This window comes from Lygodium microphyllum, chromosome 20 (assembly GCF_053477565.2).
Source record: "Lygodium microphyllum isolate KBCC chromosome 20, Lygodium_microphyllum_v1.1.10, whole genome shotgun sequence".
NCBI classification, from domain to species: Eukaryota; Viridiplantae; Streptophyta; class Polypodiopsida; order Schizaeales; family Lygodiaceae; genus Lygodium; species Lygodium microphyllum.
In genome coordinates, this window is record NC_141154.1 from 80,974,044 (window position 1) to 80,993,252 (window position 19,209).

The 19,209-nt window shown below is 42.0% G+C and overlaps 1 pseudogene; it reads right to left on the reverse strand.

The window, feature by feature from the left end:
* Nucleotides 1-16,644: 16,644 nt before the first annotated feature.
* LOC148019074 (lipase-like) lies at nucleotides 16,645-17,322 on the reverse strand (annotated as a pseudogene).
* Between the last annotated feature and the right edge of the window lie 1,887 nt (nucleotides 17,323-19,209).

Consider the following 19,209-nt stretch of genomic DNA (forward strand, 5'->3'; position numbering starts at 1 on the left):
TGACTTAACCAGATTTAAGTTGTTTTAGGGGAACGGAATGGGACTATGCCTTATAATAGAGAGGTTGAGCTTTGCATCCCTCTCGTTTCCCATTCTCCTTGAACCAAGTGCAACGTGAATCTGCTTCGGACCTGGCGTTTCTGCGTAAAGTAGTTCGCTTGAGTCAGATGCGAGTTGCTATTAGGTAATGACCAATCAAGAAAACCCTAATTTCGGTCGATCCTAAGTGGGAACGGCCAGGATACTTCCGCTACGTGGCAGACGCGGGAAGACCTAGATTGCAAATCCTATATCATTCCATGGGAGTGCCGGGCAGAGCTTTTTAGACATCCTTTCCGATGGACTGCTAAGATGTGTCCTAGATAATACTAGTAGACACGTTACAGTTGGCCAACCAAGCTGTCTTGCAGAATTATGAAGCATGGAACAGGTTCTCAGTGTTCCGAGTCATGTTTATGACCGCGATGCATTCCACGGATTATCGACAAAGGGTTGAGATGATGAACATCCTAGACCGCATTTACAATCCATCGCTTGTGTACGTGGAACGGAGATGGATGGGTGTTTCAGGGATCTATTACATAGCTGCCCATCGACCTGCGTACCTTCAAAGTAACTTGAAGAGAATCAAGTGGATGGAGGATTTGAAGATCGTGAAGCTGTTCATCTTTGTTGAGGCTCACGCAAACGCGACTCTACAGGTCAGAGGTCGAAGGGTTAACCAGAATAAGTATGTGTACGAGGAAGTGATTCGAAGAATCCCTGCCAACCGAATCAAGGAGTTTGAGGTAATAACTGATACTAACATGCTTGCCTTAGGATGAGTGCTCATGTAGGAAGGTCATCCTGTAGCATGCTCTTCAAGGAAACTGAAGAGCCATGAGAAGAATTATGCTACCCATGATCTAGAATTGTTAGTTGTCATCCATGCTCTAAAACTTTGGAGACACTACCTGTTGGGTAACAAGTTTACTCTAGTGACTGATCATAAAGTCTCAAGAGGATCTTTACCCAGAACAAGCTTAACATGAGACAACGTCGGTGGATTGAAGTGCTGGAGGAGTATGACTTTGAAATCAAGTACTGACCTAGAAAGGAGAATGTAGTTGCCGATGCACTTAGTCTCAAGGCATTCCTTAATTCACTAATCTTGCAAAACCCATCAATAGCTAGATCTCTAGCTACAAAGGTGTCCATGCCAAACAACCCAATACTTGAACTAGCTAGAGAAGAAGCATGCCATGATTTGGCCTACCAAACAATGCTAAAGGAGATCTCTATCAAGGTGTAGAACCAAAAGTTGCAGGTTAAGTATCAGGAATTTTCCATTAAAAGTGGACTTGTCTACTACAGAACAAGGTTATGTATACTAGTAAGCCAGTCACTTAAGCAGAGGATATTGTGGGAAGCTCACGATTTTCCTTTTACAGGACATCCTGGCTATGCTAAAACTCTTAATGCAGTTAGGAAGAGCTACCATTGGGAGAGGCTCAAAGGTGACATTCTCAAATATGTCATTGAGTGTTGTCTTGCCAACGTATCAAAACCGAACATGTCATGATGCTAGAGAAACTGCAACCGCTTGACATTCCCCAAATGAAATGGAAATTCATCAATGTGGATTTTTGTTGTAGGCCTACCCCAAGTCCTGGGAGGATACAACTCCATCATGGTTGTGGTTGACATGTTTACTAAGGTTGCACACCTTATTCCAGTAAAGACAAACCGTAAAACCTTAGACATTGCAAGATTGTTTATCAAGGAGATATTCAAGCTACATGGGTTACCTAGAAGAATCATTAGTGACCGTGATTCTCTCTTCACATCACACTTCTAGAGAGTTGTCTTTGAAGCTATTGGGACTCAACTCTGTTTTAGCACCGCCTATCATCCCCAAACGGATGACCAAACAGAGCATGTAAATCAAGTCATCGAAGATATGCCTAGGGCATACTACTGTTGAGAGCCGAAGAGGTGGATTCAATATTTACCTTTGGTAGAATTTGCATACAATGCTTCTTACCAACAAAGCATTCAGATGACCCCTTTCCAAGCATTGTATGGACATGATTGTCGAAGTCCCCTAAACTTTTCTGATCCAACCCTAAGGCTTGAAGCTTCAAGGATAATGACTAGAAGAAATGGATGACCAAATTAAGTTCAATAAGACAGGACATATAAGCGGCCAAGGATAGACAGAAGGCATACATGGATTTGAAACGTCAAGAAAGGATCTTCGAAGAAGGAGGCATGACCTTAATTCGCGTACGCCCAAAGAAGAGTTCTCTATCCTCAGGAAGTTGCAAGAAGCTAAGTCCAAGGAAATGGTGGACCATACAAGATCCTCAAGTGCCTAGGACCTAATGCTTATAGACTGCAACTCCCAGAGAACCCAAAAAGGTTCATAAGGTATTTCATATCAGCCTATTAAAGAAGTATGTACCTAATCCTAACCATGTACTTGACAACTAACAAGTTGTAATGTCTAGTGAAGGAGTCCTTGAGCTACAGCCTGACGGGATCTTAGATGTTAGAAAGAGACAACTGAGATCTAGAACCCTGACAGAATGCCTCGTCCCAATGGGAAGTTTATCCTGAGGAGGGTGCCACTTGGATAAACGAAGGCACTCTCAACTATCAATATCCCCAGTTTATCTCGAGATGAGGACATCTTGATTCCTCCAAGGGGAAGAGAATGTAATGTTTCGGCTGAAAATATTACGAGGCCGTGGGAAGTCTCGAGCAAATGACAATGCGGCATTGTGGTCACGGACGGTGCGGTCTTTAAATGGTACACTCTCCACTGGCCATGGACTAAGAAACCCGCATATCTTCATAAGTACCTCCTCTTGGGAGGAGGTCAAGAGATTAATGTCATAATTAGTACAAATAGTACAAATTTTTTTATTTCCTTTCCCTAGCCGACGAAGCATGGCTGAGGGAAGGGGTTGACTGAAATGGAAAGGAGAGAGGTGGTAGGGAGGGGATAGCCACGCAAGGCAATTACGTGGTAGCAAAGCCTTATCCTCCCCTTCCTATAAAAACCCTTGCTGATGATGTGATGAAAGGGGGAAGGTGGAAAGGCCGATGTGAAGAAGTTATCGTGAAGAGGAGGATGCAGAGGGCCACACTACGTGATGAGAGAGGGGGAAGATTGTAATGTTGCCGTGTTGTGAAGGTGGAAGGTGCCGCTGATGCCATGATGAAAAGGGGAGGTGGGAAGGCTGACAAGTTGAGATTGTTGTGAAGAGGAGGACGCAGAAGGCCATGCTGCGTGATGACGCCATGTTGCCATTCTCCGTGGAGAAGGACTGGGAAGGCAATGGCGTGCTACGTCGTGAGAGAAAGGGGAGGTGGAAGGCGCCGCTGATGCCGTTGCCAAGACCACTGCCAGCTGATCATTCGTACTCCTCCCATTTTGACACGTACGTGGCACGTTAGAAGCTTCTTTAAGAAGCTTCTAAGGAGACTTCTATAAGGCCCTTTCACACAAGCCACCTTAAAGCCCATTTCCCATAGGTTTTTCCTGCAACTTCATTCGCAAGAGGCCTTTTTCGCAATTAGGCTTCAACGCCCACAAGCCATCTGTAAGCCCATTCCTAGCTACCCCAGTTTCCCCTAAAGAAGCTCATAAAGCTTCCTTTCCCACAAGCACCATTTGTAAGATCATTTCTGAAAAACCCCTCGAAAAACTCCAAATTCCATACATCCAAATCCCATAAGCCCAAGTCTCACAAGCCAACCTTTTAAAGATTCGAAGTTCTACGAAGGCATCTCCTGCATAGGAGGGAGAAAGGCAAAGATATTGAGGTTGCGTACCAAGGTGAGAAAATTCACCGAATCGTGTAAAAACAAAGGCAACCTGGAAGTCCAAAATTATGCCCACAATGGCCCAAGAGGTTGCAAGTCGGGCCTGCGCGGGAGGTTCTTCTCCTAACATTCATGTGGATATCTCCCTAAGCCCACAAGTCCAGGTTTTTACTATTTTTGATTCGTCGCAAAAGTAGGGCATTATGCATGATAAATTCATGGACTAGGAAGCACCTACGCATGTCAAATTCACCTAGCCTAGTTAAATGCAATTGTAAATAGATTGACTATTTGAATAATTAGCTCATGACATGAAGTGGTCATTGGTATTTCCAACATGATGAATAAAATAACGTAAATTATCTATGCATCTCACGACCTTATTAGTAGTTTCCCTTGCGTGCATATCAAAGTGACGGCCTAGAACACCTATTGCCTATCCTTATAAGGTCAAAATTGATTAAAGTACACCTTTGATTAGGCATGGAAAGATTAATCCCATGTTGCATTTTTAGACAAATCTTCATTGAATGATTCATTATGGAAAGTCATTAATCCAGTAGAAAATAGAAGAGCCTAGAAATGATTCTAGAAATTTGCGTTTGGCATGGATTGTAAATTGGAATAAGTTAGCTCTAGGTTTTTTGGCATAAATCTCAATCAATTACGTAAGTAGTTACAAAAGTTGGTGTAATGCTCATTTAGCCTACGAATAATTCATTCAGAAATAAAATTAGGAAAAGGCTGCATGGTCCATTTTAATATAAACCCCAAAAGCCTAGCAGCATAAATCATGAAATGCATGTTCTAGAAGGGTCAATGAAAAATTATGCCCTAACTTGACCTACGCTTTGATCTTAATCAGGAAAGTTAGGGTTGGTAAATCTAGTCATATGTAGGCAATGAATCATGTGATTATGAGAATGGTATCGTAAATATCTTCAAGAGTAGACAAGTAAATTGGTTTACCCTAAACACCTAAACCGCGAGGGACACGCTTAGAAATGGTTAAATCAAAGCAACATATCCCAAGTGCTAACTAGGATTTAGAACATTGAGGACGTAACCTAGTTGTTCTTATTGCCAAATTGAAACCCTCATACCCTAAAGACCTACCCACATTCACGAAATGTAGCGAAAATAGGACATACTTGCGAGAAATGATCTAGGGTTTGTTACCCTAAGGGTCACTCGCTAAAAGAATGAAACTCGGTTTGAAGTGGAACCCTAGGACCGACAAGGTTAGCCTAGTGCAATCAGAAATGGATTAGATATGAGGACACCCTAACCCTATTTCCTATTAATCATGATTTCGCAATTAGAAGATGACATTCGATGGGTAAAATAGTCCCATGGATTAGATGCGACACTTGTGCAACAAGTTGCAGAGTTGCATGACCTTGTGGGTCGACCACAAGGGAATGGCCAAATTCCTCGAAATGAGATTGCCAGATTCTTGCGCAAGGTTATCTTGCAAGAGGATGAGTGGTCATCCTGATATAGCACCTTTCTTGGGAAAGGTGACCAAGATAAGTGGATTAGATAATTGCTTGGAAGCAAAAGACCAATCACTAATTTGGAATAACATATTTACTGCTAATAGAACTTAAGGTATTGGGTTAATAGGGTATGGCCCTAACCCAAGGATATAAGGGTTAACAAAAAAAAAATCCTTGGGGATCTTGCCAAGTCGCAATTGATCCCGGATCAAGTTCTCGATGCATTCGGAGAGAAAGATTCACTCCTTAGCAATTGGCCAAATAAACGACCACTGGAATTGATTGTGCTTGTAACAGTTTAGAAAGCACTGTTTGCATTGTTTGCTCAAGGAACTAAAGGATGAAAAGATATCTAATGCTTCAGGTTGAAGGCCTGAAGGGAGAGGCAGCTTCAGTTACCCCCAACTGCCTGCCTGACCCTAACCAAGGGGGTTGTTGACCGCACCGGGAACGTGGACCGAACCCGCCACGAGAGGTCTCTCCGTTGAGTTCTACTTGGAGTAGGAGGACGCTTGGGTGCCAGGGGGGGCTCTGGCTGTAAATCCCTCGCCTTTCAGGTCCTGCACAAGAGGTTAACGTGACTCGGGATTGGATCTTGAGGCCCGCATACTAGTTTACAGGCGGAAGCTTGGAATAGTGATCCCTGTGGATTACTGGATAGCCTTCGGACAGATTATGGACAAGCCTACGGGCAGAACTCCTTGTATTTCAAAGATAAAATGATGAAATGTTAATAAAGAACTTGTTTGATATTGTTTTTCTATGTCATGTGATAAGATTAGGTGAAGGAACCAGTGCTTAACGGATTAATTAAATAAGCTGATTGTTATATGTCAATTAATGTGTTAGATAATCACATAACTAAAACAAACCGAGGAAAGTGCGGAGGATGGGCCATGGGTCAGTCCTATGGTTGGGTGGTCCCGCTTGGCCGGGAACTTTTCTCAAAACACGAGGAACAACAGGATGAGCGTCAAAAGACTTGAACAACAAAAGCGTTGACTTAGAGTTATGACTTAACCAGATTTACGATGTTTTAGGGGAACGGAATGGGACTATGCCTTATGGTAGAGAGGTTGAGCTTTGCATCCCTCTCGTTTCCCATTCTCCTTGAACCAAGTGCAGTGTGAATCCGCTTCGGACCTGGCGTTTCTGCGTAAAGTAGTTCGCTTGAGTCAGACGCTAGTTGCTATTAGGGTATGACCAATCAAGAAAACCCTAATTCCGGTCGATCCTAAGTGGGAACGGCCAGGATACTTCCGCTACGTGGCAGACGCGGGAAGACCTAGATTGCAAATCCTATATCATTCCATGGGAGTGCCGGGTTGAGCTTTCTAGACATCCTTTCCGATGGACTGCTAAGACGTGTCCTGGATGATACTAGTAGGCACGTTACACTTGTTGCTCATGACTTTGCCCGATTCATGGTAAGAAGTGATTGTGTCATTGAGCAACAACCCCAACTTGACATTTCATGATATGCATTGTTCTATTCTCAATGAAGAGCTTAGACGCAAAGAAAGTGGGGAAAATAGTGGATCAACCTACACTATAAGAGGAAGAAGTGAAAAAATGTCAAATGTTGTAAATAAGAATAAAAATCACAGCAAAAGCAAGGAAAAGTAGCAAGATGTCACTTATAATCAGTGTGGATGCAAAGGGCATAAAAAGTCCAATTGCAAGTACTATAAAAAGAAGGAAGAACACAATAAGTAGGCTAACACAAAATGCAAAAAAAATGAGAAGGATGGTATGTCTACCCCCTAAAGAAACTCGAGAACATGTATATCACTAAAAGAGATGTGACAAATGCCTTGTTGTTAGCTCATGATGGTTTGTCACAATCGTGGATTGTTGAGAGTGGTGCTTCATTGCATGTAACTCCATCCTTGAAGTTTTTTCTTCTTACACAGAAGGTAACCTTGGGAAAGTCTATCTAGGTGACAACCATCCATATGATATTGAAGGAATGAGCACCATACACATGACTCTTGAAAATGGTCATGAATTGATCCTTCATGATGTTAGGTATGTTCCTGGCATTAAGAAGAGCTTACTTTCTATTGGGCAGCTAGACAACAGGGGTTACTCCACTACCTTTGGTGGTGAAATGTGAAAGATATACAAAGGGTCTAGGCTAGTCACTAGAGGTGAAAAACAGAAAACTCTATATTATCTCTACTGCAAGGCACTTCCTGGAAAGTTTGTTGCAATTTTTGAAGTGCAATCACACATGAAGTTATGGCACAAGAGTCTTGGACACAGGAGCCCAAAGGGTTTACATGCAATTTCTTCACTTGAAAGAGTTGATGTGAAAAACTCAAAGCTTGACTTTTGTGATGACTATGTTTTGAAAAAACATATACTGAGTTCATACTCTCATGGAGCCTCTAGGAAGGCATGTATCTTGGATTTAGTCCATTCTAATGTATGCACCATGCTAATAAAAACTAATAGTGGTTTTAATTATTTTATGTCTTTTATTGATGACCATTCTAGAAAGCTATGGGTTTACTTGCTTAAGCAAAAAAGAGAGGCATTCGATGCAATTAAAAAGTTTTATGCATTTGTTAATACTCAAAGGTGTTTGAAATTAAAATGGAAGCTTATAGCTCCTTATGATCTGTTATCTAATGGTGTGGTTGAGAAAATAAATCACATGTTATGTGAGAAGATTCAATGCATGCTGTCCATAGCTAGTCTCCTGCAATCATTTTGGGGAGAGGCACTTAAAACCGCAATGCATATTTGCAACCAATCTCCACACTGTGCACTTGAAAGTGACATCCTTGAAGAGGTTTGGTCTGGCAAACCTACTATATATGACCACTTAAGGGTCTTTGGATCTACAAATGCTATGCACATGTACCTATGATAGCAGAACCAAACTTGACATGAATTCCGATAATAGAGGTGTCTTCATGGGTAATGAAGATGAAGGTGAAATGGGCTATAGAGTTTGGGTTCCAAGAATGAAAAATGTGCTAGTAGCTAGGATGTGGTATTTAATGAGTCAAAGCTACTGAAAAATTCCACATATAATGACTTGGACAAAAAGAAAGTAAAATTTCAGCATGATCAACCACTTGAACAACCATTGTCAACCCCACTGAAAATTCAGCTCAATTTGATGCTGGTTATGATAATCAACATATCATCATTGAGCTAGATGAGAATAGATAGCAAACGGATGATGACAATTAGTTAGGGTAACAAAATAAACATGCTAAAAATGAATTATAGTAGCTTGAAAATGTATTACATCAACTTGAACATGTAGTTTAGCAGCCAAATAATGAGGTCATTGACATTCCTTTGGATGTGGATCCATTGCCTGATAACACATATAATTGGATAAGAAGGTCTACACGTGTTAGAGGACCTATACAAAGGTTTCATCCCTCTTTGGACTGCATTTTTCTCACAAATGAAGGTGAGCTGCTTACATGCAAAGAGACATTATCGTGTGAGTTAAAGAAAAAGTGGGAGCTAGCTATGCATGAATAAATAAATCATTGTATCAGAATGATACTTGGGATTTGGTTTCATTACCCAAAGAATGGGAAGCTTTTCCTAATAAATGGGTCTATAAAATCAAGTGTGTGGGTGGCAAACCCAAGTACAAAGGCAGGCTTGTGGCTAAGGGCTTTACACAGAAAGAGGGGATTAACTTCAGGAGGTCTTTTCACTTATTTTTAAAATGACCACTCTTTAGGCATTGTTTGCTATCGTAGCCTCTATGGATCTTGAACTTGATCAGATGGATGTTAGAACTACATTCTTGCATGGTGACTTGGAAGAAGAGCTGTACATGAATCAACCAGAAGGCTTTGCTATGCCAAGAAAGGAGCATTTTGTGTGTAAGCTTAAGAGAAGCTTGTATGGTATGAAACAAGCTCATAGATAGTGGTATAAAAAATTTGAAGCCTTCATGCTCTCACATGGGTTTGAAAGGAGCACTGTAGATCACTACTTATATATGCTATGGTTGCCACTGGACCTGACATTGCTCATGCAGTGGGACTTGTGAGCATGTTTCTGTCAAATCTTGGCAAAGCACATTGGAAAGCCACGAAATGCATCTTACAATACCTAAAGGGCACACAAAGAAAATGTATTTGCTATGGAAAGGGTATGTTAGATCTGTAGGGGTATTGTGATGCAAACATGGTAGGTGACTTGGATACTCATAAGTCTACTATTGGGTATGTATTTATGTTGACTGGAGGGCTATTTCCTTGGTGCTCTAGATTGCAAAAGATGGTAGCAAGTTCTACCACTGAGATTGAAGATATTTTAGCCAACACTGAAGCTTTGAAAGAAGCTATTTGGCTTTGTCGTGATTTGACCATCAAAACAACTATACTTGGATGTGACAGCCAGCATATTGTATGCCTAGCTAAGAATGCCATGTTTCATGCACGTACCAAACATATTGATGTGTAGTATCACTTTATCAAAAAGGTTTTGGATGATGGTCTAGTCACATTGACTAAGATCAAAACACATGATAACCTTGAGAAAATTTTCTTACTAAATGTCTTGTGAAGGCTCAACATGAGCATTGCATTCGATTAGTGGGAGTTGGTTAAAGGTTCTCTTAGGACCTTTAAGTGGGAGGTTGTTGGGTGTAAGGCCCTTACACTACTCTCGTGTATATTTTACTTTGCATGTGTGAACACACCCTTGCATTTGTAAGTGTACCATATCGTAAGTATAAATATATTCTTTTATTCTTTGTGTGTACCACATTGGTACACACCCATCCCTTGACTATTCACTGTCTCTCACTACATTGAACAAATGCACACACCTCGATTGAGGCACACATTTCACGAGTGATTCCTCTCACACTCTTCCACATTTGACATCTCAAATCTTAAAATCGAAAATTCAATATTGTATTTCCTTGCATATTTTTTAATTACTTGATTATTGCATTGTTATCTTTTGAAAAGTGCACTATAGCTTTTTATACTCAAATGCTAAAAACCCTTTGTGACATTGAGACGAAACTATTCTTCAAAGTAATGTAAAGGCATACATAGTCGAACCTTCTCTCATATTTTAGAGAACCTAATAAATTTGGTTAAACTAAGGTGAGTAGTAAATGAGGGCTCAACATCATGCATATGTGGGTAAATGTTATATGCACACAAAAATTTCATGTCTAAGACACATAATAATCGGTTCCTAGATCTAGTTGAAACTATAATTTCAATGTTATTATTCCATAACATTAAGATGATTGAATCACTAGAAGGGATTAAGATAATTCCAATGCATCTTTCCAAAAGGTATTGCAATATTGGTATAGGTGCCGATATGAGTGTGGGACCTATCGCTCAACTGCTAAGACCCACGGACTGCTTATTGCTTCAAGCATTCCAAGCCGAGCACTAATGGCTACCTCTCACATAGTTGACGTGCCATCCATATCTACGGGTGTAGTGAGCTTACCTCCATGCCGTTCGAGTTACCTCCTCTCCCGCGCACTCCGGTAGCTCCACGATCCAAGTACAAGCTTCATCCTCAAGCTCCAGACTCCAAGCTCCATAGCCGCGAGCAAGACAAGAGAACAGAAGAGAAGAGAAGAAGAGAGGAGAAGATGGAGAGCTTCTCCTCTCCGGTCCCTCACCCTCACACACTCACTCCCTCACACTCTCACACTCCCTCTCTCAAGCACAAGCTCAAGCAACAAAGAAGAAGAAGAAGAAGAAGAAGAGAGCCACTTTTTGCCACACACAAGAATGAGATTCTCATTCACTTTTCAACTTTATATACAAAACCCTAAATCCCTTTTTGGGTGGTCCTCCCCTTTTCCCTTGCCCTTTTTCTCATTGTCCTTCTATCTTCCTAGCTTCCTTTCCCCCACTCGTCTACATTTACAAATTGCACGGGTGAGAGCCTGACACTCCTTGAATTAAAACATGATGCGCTTGCGCTCTTTTACAAGGGTTTTTGACTTGCGCTTTCCCTTGTGCACCTTTGTCTTCCGTTTCTCTTTGCCTTGGCCTTCGTCTTTGTCTTCAGTTTTAGCTTTCCAGATTTTCCACTGCCTAGCACTTCTTTACAAGATTTCAGGGTGTACCTTTTTATTTAAAAATGCACATTTCTCCTTTTTGCAGTTGCCTTGGACTTTTAAGGTTACCCTTGCTCTTTTGGCCTTTTCTTCTCTTCTTCCTTCAGTTGAGCTACCTTTTTTTTGCCTTTGCCCTACATCTTTTTTATTTTCTTTTGCTTCCTTCATGTTGGGTTAACATTACCCCCCTCCTAGACGAGTGCCAGTCCCATGACACTCACCGTCGTAGGTAGCAGGCATTAGCATGCACCAAAGACGTGGGTGGCAAGGACATCTGTGGTTGCCATAGCGGAGTGTTGGTAGTGGTGGAGAGGAAGGTCGTATTGGGGCACATTGGTGGGTTAAGTGGTAGGTGGTAAGGCAATGGGAGTTGGTGGTAGGGTTGTTCTTTGGGGGGGTTGCACTGATGGAGTACAAGTGGCGGTTTGTTGGGGATTCTGTACCTGATGATTCTTGACAGGCTTACAGGGTGATAAGGATAGAAATGCAGAGTTGAGTGTTGATGAAGAGTGAACGACACCTTCGTTGGAGTCTTCCATACATGCAATTGAAAACCTCTCATAGGTGGTCTCTCCCTAGGGGTAGTGCTAGTTTTCTCTATTGTGCACAAGACATAGTGCAATTAGTTTAGGAGACAGGTCGAACTCTAAGCAAATTCTAAGCAAGCTGAGAGTATTGTCCTGCACTTGAGGACCCAAACTATGTATAAACTGTAGTGTTGATATTATGTGAGTGTCCGTGCATACTTAGATATTATGTAGAGAGAAGATTGTGGCCTGGTGACTTATAACATCGTGTAGAGGAAGCAAAGTGGTGCATGTGCATTGTGATTGTAGACATAGCAAGATAAGGCACAGGAATAGTGTACGAGCAGGAGGTGGGCGACATTGGTCTGGGGATGAGAACGGTGTACTGTTCATGGCCCATTGTGCGGTGTGTGCCTTAATTGATTGCCGTGGTTTTAAGGTAGAGTGTGAGAGGGAATTGCGGGAAGGGTGCAGGGTGATAGGTTTAGCCACAAGCGAGACAAGCTTCCTAGGGCTATCCTGCTCTTGATGTGCTCTGAAGTATTGTGGGGGCTGTTAGGGGGCTAGGGGACTAGAGACAGAGCCAACCGACCAAGGTCACTGGATGCACCTAATTTGAGGACCCCTAGGTGCAGTGGTGTGCCTCTTTTTCTTTTTTCTTTTTTTAAATAATAACTATACAACCAGTGCAATATGCGGGGGCTGCGAGCCTTTCAATGGGTCGGGACATGTCAAGCCTCAGAGGCGCGGGAAATGGATGTGATCGTGATGAATTTGCCCTAGCCTCTTGTTAGGGGACCATTGTTGCGATATCGGTATGATTGCAGCATCCCTCGTCATGAGTACAGAGCGTGACCTAAGAAAGCCCTTGACTACGCGTGGGTTCATGCGATGTGTGTATTTGTGAGGGTGATGGTTCGTGTTCAGCAACGTGACTTTATTGTCGTTTTGTAGTGACCCAGGCGGTGCTGAACATGTTTGCATGAAGACATGTGTTATCTTGCATCCACTTGTCACGTCGTGAGAGCACATGCTTGATTTCGTTAAGTAATTCAATAGATGCAGTTGAGTTAAAACATGACTTTTTGAACTACTATGATGTTAATCACACTGCATAGGCGATCGCTTGTTAAAGATTTGGCATACATTAGCTATGGGTAGTAGAAGTGGCATGAGTGGGGAGTTTCCCTTTCACCCATCAAAAAGACAAAAATGTCAAGCTGCTCGTACATCACAAGGCTTAGCCGTTTTCTATTGGGCGGGGCGAGTCCGATTGGTTGGGCGACTAGGCTGGTGCTAGTGCAGGATTGTTGTGAGGTCGGGTAGGGCACATGTCGGTCGGGACGTGGATGGTATAGTCTCCGGCCGCCGCTAGTTCCAGAATGCTAATAACCAATTCGTCGAACTCTTCCTTGTCCTTTGCTGTCTTTTCTGCTTCCGCCTTTCCCAAAATTGGTAGCAAGCGGAGCTCCTGTTTCAGTCAACCAGATCTTGCCATCTTGTCCCCAAAATATCAAATTCTTCCTCCTTGCATCTTGAAAAGATTCACAATCCCTGCAATGCTGATGGTCCGTACTATCACACCAAATACATCTTCGATCTCTCCTAGGTGCACTAGGAGCACTTCTATGTGCACTAGGAGCACTAATAGAAATAGTAGGCGCAGTCGAAGAAAACTGCTCTTTCAATTTTCCCACCAATTCTGCTTTAACTGACTCCAGTGTCAAATCTGTTATGCCTTTGATTATGTCATCATCAAGAGAGGAAGGAACCGATAGAGTGGATGGTTTTGGAGTAGAAGGAGTCGACATTGGTCTTGGAACAGGAGGATTAGAAACAGTAGGCACTGGCATAGACCAAGAAACTGGCTGAGGAAGAGAAGAAATGAGAGGCGTAGAAGCAGACATAGGAGCAGAAGACGGCGTCGATGTCATAGATCGATTCTGTAAGCGGGTCTTCCATATCGGCCTCTTGGTCAAAGTCGAGACCACATCCTAGGTGTCTTGCCAATCTGTTTTAAGGCCCATAGGCTTCGTGCGATCCTCAAGAAGCTCTCCTAATTCTTCCTGAAGAGCAAGATCTGCAGCTTGCAAGAAAAGTTCAACTTTCTCAACATCCAATGCTCTTTGTTCAATAGCATCAAGCTGACTATACCTCTCTTCAAAATCTCGTATCAATTTTGAAGCAACTAGACCTTTGTTTGGCATGTAGATCCACTCTCGGAATGACTGTCGTGTAGCCATCCCAAAGTCCTCAAGAAAATACTCCTCTTTCAGGGCCTTCTTAAAATCTTGCCAATGCGAATTTTGAAGGAAAAGATCAGTCACTTTTACCCTCAAAGCAAGTGTGACAAGGTGAAGAAAATATTTACTCATAAGTCGTGTCGGTACTCCGAAAAATCCCATCTTAATCTCATACGTCTTCAAATAAGCCGATACATTACAGCCATCAAATAGCTTATTTTCATTCTCAACTGCTTCAATCGCCTTAGTCGCGCTGATTGCATTCTCTTGCTCTGAATATAGTTGCCTTTGCTAAGACAACTGTTGTTGATGCAACTGCTGCTGCTGCTGCATATACAATTGTGTCTGTTGATTTTGAAGCTGCATATACATAGACATGTTCTGCAAAATCTACTTTAAATCATCCGTAGAAGTACTTGAAGTAGAAGTCAATGATGAAGTTGAAGTAGAGAACAAAGCAGGAATCGTAGAAGAGGCTGAAATTGATGTTGAAGTATCTCCCATCTTGAATTTTTTTAAAAAATGCGACAGTTTCATGTCGAGCTCACCAAAGATGTCAAAGGGTTTTCGAAAGCAAAGTCGCAACCACAGAGGTTCTTGAGAAATTCCAAGATAGAAGATCAATCAAGCGAGATCAGGCTATGTAGGACAACCTGTCCGATAGTAGCATACATGTCAATAAGAGCACCTCCAATGAAAAGATCCAACTCCAAGCTACTTTCAAGAATATTATTATGGATGTTTCTGCAGATACCTTGCATCATCAAATGATGTGAGGTAAGCTACTGCTGCTAGAGGCCTGTATGTGGCTTTGGAAAAGGCTATGGCTGTTTCCTTACGACGTCGAGATGATGCTGTCACAGTGAGTCCAGTGGCAAAAGCTATTGCCTCTTATCTTTCAATCCTCTTTCTTAACAACTTGCAACATGATGGTTGTGTTGGGTCCTCAATATCATCATCCGAGTCTTCAATGTTAGTCAAGTGCAGATACCACTTTTGAAGCAACTAGTCAGCTTTTGTGGACTTCTGCACCAAGTTTTGGTACCCCAATGGAAACAGAGACTGGAAAGATGGAAGTAGAGAGCTCTAAACCCAAAGTAGGTGGACAGGCATGGCTTTTAGAGACTCTACGTAACTATGCCATGCTGCTAGAATATTTGGTGACATCCTCCACCCTATTGGTTCCTTCTGCTATGGCACAACTTTTAGACCTGGAAAATTTTGTTTTGGCTCTTCAAGCACAAGTTCTAGAAGTGGTACTCCCTGTGTGGAACCATCCTATGTTTCCTCAATGCAATCCAAATCTAATCGAGTCGCTTTGCTCTATTCTAAGACACATATATTCTGGTATAAGGGACACAAAAGGGAAGATAACTCATGAAGTGGAAACTACTGGAAACAGATTCAACTTCTGGAGAGAAATCTTCAACATCCCATCCTGAAGGGAGCTCCCTGGAATTCTGATCAGGCAAATCATCGTAATCTGTGGGCTCATGAAGCTCTGTGGAGAATTCCTCTAAATCCAATCTGATAAGTTGTAGTCCCCTTCCTCCCTGAATAAGCCACTCCACGATTTTCCTCTCTCTTTTCTTTAAGACCTGAATCTATGACGTCACGTGCAACTTTTTCTTCTTCTTGAAGTTAAACATGGAGCAAAACCTCTACCATATCTTCACTATCATGCTCAAGGCAATTAAGGGATTTGCAGCAGGTGGAGTATCGATGATGGCAACACCTCTTTCATTTCACCCTCAATAGGACTATCCATTCATCTTTGGCTTCCACTGAAGTATTGACTGCATCGTACATCTCCTTGATTCGGTTGCTTTCGTGTCCCGTGTGTGAACTCCTTGATCTCTAGCAGTGTTTCCTCGATTATGGACCCCCCATTCTATTGTGCTGTCAAATTTCCGGTGCAGTGGATAGCTTATCATCTGTTGGATTCCAATTAAGATAAGAAAACCCCAATCGATTACCACCCATCAAGTTCAGACCACATCCTCCTACTTTTGTTACTTTTTCTTCCCCAGGTTGCCTACAACATGCCTCTCTTTTTTCCAGAAAAGCGACCCCTCCCACAATAGTAGAATTCCCTCAAAATCATTGGCCTTTTAGCATCGTGTAGAAAAGTAAGACCTCTGGCCACACCAATAGCAATCTTCACTCTAACTGCCCAAGATAAAATTTTGTAGTACCCTTTCTAAACAGATGATTCTCTAAGCTTCCATGAGGCATGAACTCATACACAAGCAATCTCTCCTCATCCTCTGCACAGAAGCCAATCAATTTGACAAGATTGGGATGGTGAAGTGCACCAAAAAAAAAACCTATGCCATCCATTCTTTGTGTCCCTACTGCCCTTCTGGATTCAACCTCTTGAGTGCTATCACCATCCCTTGATGGCGTGCAAGCATGAATGTTCGCTCATCTATATACCCTTTATACACACTCCCAAAACCTCCCTCACCAAGTAGACTATGCGGCTAGAAATTCCAAGTTGCACTCCTCAAGTCTGCATAAGTCAATGTATGTTGGGTCCCTCCACTTGCATCCCTAGGTTGCCCAAATGTTAGTGTTTAAATATTCCTCATTCCATTTTTTACCGTGAGATCAAGAGCACAAAACATAGCCATGGCACCCCCCATAGAATGTCCTGTAACCATAATGTCCAATCCTTCCACTTCATCAAGTATAGACATAACTGCACCAACTACTCTTGTACGAAGGGTGGTATTATGGTAGGCTGTATAAAATCTAGGATGTACCATTGCACCTATAACTTCTGGATAATTCAGATCAAGTTGCTTATAATACAGATCCTCCATCCATTTTTGAATACTATTCTCTTGCGTTCCACAGAATGCAATCACAATTGCATTCAAGTCTTCAGCAAGATCGACATAAGCCTATAGGCACTATTGAACATCAACTATCGGCTCCACCAATCTGAAACCCTTGGTGTAGCCATCACACCTAGAGCAATTCAAAGCAATGAGAGAATCCAAATCATTGACATATGCCACAAAAGCGTACTCCACAAGTATTTGAGCAAGTGTATGGTTGTACTGAAAGCCATCATCATAGTCATGAACCCTTGTAAGTTCCAATCTTTGTCCATCTAGAATAGCTGGCACTAGGCATAGCAGAAAGAAGCACCACATAGCCTTCCATATGGCTGACCTAATGAGGCACTCCATGCATTTGAATTCATCAAGGGAGTGATCGTTCCTTCTTTTCGCCCAGGAATTGGAAGCCAAGAAAAGCCATAGAAGACATTGCATGCCCACCATTGTTGAAGGAGGATCTATCAGGTGCAACCCCAAGATGAAAGGAAAGGCCGTAGAAGACCCTTCTCTCTACTATGCTGCCCACGCAGAACAAAATGCAAACACAATGACTAAGTATGTACAAAGTAACAAATGTCACACACACAACTTTTTTGTGGATTCCACACCTCAGATGCACAGCAGCACGACAACAATAGGGTGGTCCCAGACAACTAGGTGGCTTCTCATAAGGTTTTATCGCCATTTGACCTTTAGGTATTGTTAGGTTAGAACCCGATTCATGCCATTTTAGGGGACCAAAATGGGACTATGCTCTATGGGCAGAGAGGTTGGGTGGCACATCCCTCTTGTTTCCCATTCTCTTTGAACCAAGTGCAGTATGGATCTTCTTCGGATTGGATATCTTTCTGTAAAGTAGGATGTCCAAAACCTGATGCTAAAATGCTATTAGGAGACCTTGCCCCCTAAGCACCCAAATTTTAGGTCGATCCTAGTGGGTTCGGTTGCGAACGTTCCGTTGCGAGGTAGACTTAGAAAACCCTAGGCAACAAACCCTGAAACATTCCATGGGAGTGCTAGGTAGTGACACTGAGATTCATTTCTCGATGGACTGCTAAAACATGCATGGATAGTCGATATAGGTGAGCATGTTATAGTTGAATGAAACTTTGTAATTGTGTGTGATTGATTAATGTATGGTTCATAGACATATCCTAAATGAAAATAACCTAAAGTGGTATGGCTTGATTATCAGGCACCTTTTGCACCCACGAATGTTGACATGCAAGAGAAGAAATTCATTCTGAAGAAAATTAAGGCACTTGAGTTTAATGGAAAAGGAATAGATGTCACAGTAGAGCGGATATATGGATTGAGTTAATGGATGACTATTTCTCTACTATAGGAACTGCTGCTTTTGCCAATCAAGCAATGATAGCCAAGTTGGCTAGGCTTGGATATGGTGTAAGCAATGGTGCAAAGATCAAGGTGTTTCTGAAGCCACTATCACTTGGGCTCAACTGAAAGATGTTGTGCGTGAAGGATACATTTTGCCAACCTACCAGACTTTGAGGATGAATCAAATTTTCAAGCTCAAGCAGTTTGAATTAACCTTGGAAGCCTACTATTCAAAGTTTGTAACCCTACTAAAATACACACCACCTATGGATATTGCATAGTAAGTATCCAAATTTTTCCATTGCCTAAACACTCCTCTAAGCCACCCTCTAGAAGCAATGCATCCAACAAACTTGCAATATGCATTACTTTGGGCAAAGCCAATCGTCCACGAACTTAATTCTAGAAATTGTGGCAAAGATGCTTCTCGAGATCAGGACAAGAGATCCACATGTGCAGAGAGATAGGGCACATCTGTAGGAGATGTCCCAACCACCGATGTTTCCACTCTAATGAGCTAGGGCACATTCAAGAAAACTACCTTGACTTAAGTCTAAAATATATGAAGCCTCCAAGGAAACAAAGCTACACAAGTGTAGTCTTTGGATATATAGAGGAATCAAACAAAGATGAAGAGCTAGAACCTACTACATCTCTTTAGGATGACTAGAAATCCTGAAAATTTAATCGACATGAAATACAACTTGTATTGGAATAAACTTTACTATTGTAACTATAGTTAACCTAAGCAATAATGAGTTGCATCAAATTTGGGCCTCCAAATTACAAGTGATCAAAGATACTTTAGTAAGGAATGACAGTTATAACTTGCAATGAATTTTCCTTAAGTGTTCTTCTCAACTA